Consider the following 2,500-nt stretch of genomic DNA (forward strand, 5'->3'; position numbering starts at 1 on the left):
TAAAAAAATTTTAAAAAATCCCGAACCGCAAAAAGTTTCGAAAATCGTGAAAAATAGAAAACGAGTCATCTTCCAACGAAACTTCACGTGAAGGCTTAGGGGACCATTGTATGAATTTACAAGCCATAAAAATGGCATTGGCACGGCAGAAATTTGAAGATGTGCCTAAACCCACCAGGGCCCAGCGTGTGCCGATGGTGCTCGAGGCAACCGCCCGCACCAGGGCCCAGCGTGTGCCGATGGTGCCCGAGGCAAGCGCCCGCACCAGGGCCCAGCGTGTGCCGATGGTGGTCGAGGCAACCGCCCGCACCAGGGCCGATAGTGTGCCGATGGTGCTCGAGGCAACCTGTCGCACCAGGGCCCAGCGTGTGCCGATGGTGATCGAGGCAACCTGCCGCACCAGGGCCCAGCGTGTGCCGATGGTGGTCGAGGCAAGCGCCCGCACCAGCGCCCAGCGTGTGCCGATGGTGCTCGAGGCAACCGACCGCACCAGGGCCCAGCGTGTGCCGATGGTGCTCGAGGCAACCTGCCGCACCAGGGCCCAGCGTGTGCCGATGGTGGTCGAGGCAAGCGCCCGCACCAGGGCCCAGCGTGTGCCGATGGTGGTCGAGGCAACCGCCCGCACCAGGGCCCAGCGTGTGCCGATGGTGCTCGAGGCAACCTGCCGCACCAGGGCCGAGCGTGTGCCGATGGTGGTCGAGGCAAGCGCCCGCACCAGGGCCCAGCGTGTGCCGATGGTGGTCGAGGCAACCTGCCGCACCAGGGCCCAGCGTGTGCCGATGGTGCTCGAGGCAACCGACCGCACCAGGGCCGAGCGTGTGCCGATGGTGCTCGAGGCAAGCGCCCGCACCAGGGCCCAGCGTGTGCCGATGGTGCTCGAGGCAACCGACCGCACCAGGGCCGAGCGTGTGCCGATGGTGGTCGAGGCAAGCGCCCTCACCAGGGCCCAGCGTGTGCCGATGGTGGTCGAGGCAACCTGCCGCACCAGGGCCCAGCGTGTGCCGATGGTGCTCGAGGCAACCGACCGCACCAGGGCCGAGCGTGTGCCGATGGTGCTCGAGGCAAGCGCCCGCACCAGGGCCCAGCGTGTGCCGATGGTGGTCGAGGCAACCTGCCGCACCAGGGCCCAGCGTGTGCCGATGGTGCTCGAGGCAACCTGCCGCACCAGGGCCCAGCGTGTGCCGATGGTGGTCGAGGCAAGCGCCCGCACCAGGGCCCAGCGTGTGCCGATGGTGGTCGAGGCAACCGCCCGCACCAGGGCCCAGTGTGTGCCGATGGTGGTCGAGGCAACCGCCCGCACCCGGGCCCAGCGTGTGCCGATGGTGGTCGAGGCAACCTGCCGCACCAGGTCCCAGCGTGTGCCGATGGTGCTCGAGGCAACCGACCGCACCAGGGCGGAGCGTGTGCCGATGGTGGTCGAGGCAAGCGCCCGCACCAGGGCCCAGCGTGTGCCGATGGTGGTCGAGGCAACCTGCCGCACCAGGGCCCAACGTGTGCCGATGGTGCTCGGGGCAACCGACCGCACCAGGGTCGAGCGTGTGCCGATGGTGCTCGAGGCAAGCTGCCGCACCAGGGCCCAGCGTGTGCCGATGGTGGTCGAGGCAACCGCCCGCACCAGGGCCCAGCTTGTGCCGATGGTGATCGAGGCAACCTGCCGCACCAGGGCCCAGCGTGTGCCGATGGTGGTCGAGGGAACCTGCCGCACCAGGGCCCAGCGTGTGCCGATGGTGGTCGAGGCAAGCGCCCGCACCAGGGCCCAGCGTGTGCCGATGGTGGTCGAGGCAACCGACCGCACCAGGGCCCAGCGTGTGCCGATGGTGCTCGAGGCAACCTGCCGCACCAGGGCCCAGCGTGTGCCGATGGTGGTCGAGGCAAGCGCCCACACCAGGGCCCAGCGTGTGCCGATGGTGGTCGAGGCAACCTGCCGCACCAGGGCCCAGCGTGTGCCGATGGTGCTCGAGGCAACCGACCGCACCAGGGCCGAGCGTGTGCCGATGGTGGTCGAGGCAAGCGCCCGCACCAGGGCCCAGCGTGTGCCGATGGTGGTCGAGGCAACCGCCCGCACCAGGGCCCAGCGTGTGCCGATGGTGGTCGAGGCAACCGCCCGCACCAGGGCCCAGCGTGTGCCGATGGTGCTCGAGGCAACCGACCGCACCAGGGCCCAGCGTGTGCCGATGGTGGTCGAGGCAAGCGCCCGCACCAGGGCCCAGCGTGTGCCGATGGTGCTCGAGGCAACCGACCGCACCAGGGCCGAGCGTGTGCCGATGGTGCTCGAGGCAAGCTGCCGCACCAGGGCCCAGCGTGTGCCGATGGTGGTCGAGGCAACCTGCCGCACCAGGGCCCAGCGTGTGCCGATGGTGGTCGAGGCAAGCGCCCGCACCAGGGCCCAACGTGTGCCGATGGTGCTGGGGGCAACCGCCCGCACCAGGGCCCAGCGTGTGCCGATGGTGGTCGAGGCAAGCGCCCGCACCAGTGCCCAGCGTGTGCCGATGGTGGTCGA

This window comes from Durio zibethinus, unplaced genomic scaffold (assembly GCF_047325235.1).
Source record: "Durio zibethinus cultivar Kanyao isolate XHJ-2024 unplaced genomic scaffold, ASM4732523v1 HiC_scaffold_1, whole genome shotgun sequence".
NCBI lineage: Eukaryota > Viridiplantae > Streptophyta > Magnoliopsida > Malvales > Malvaceae > Durio > Durio zibethinus.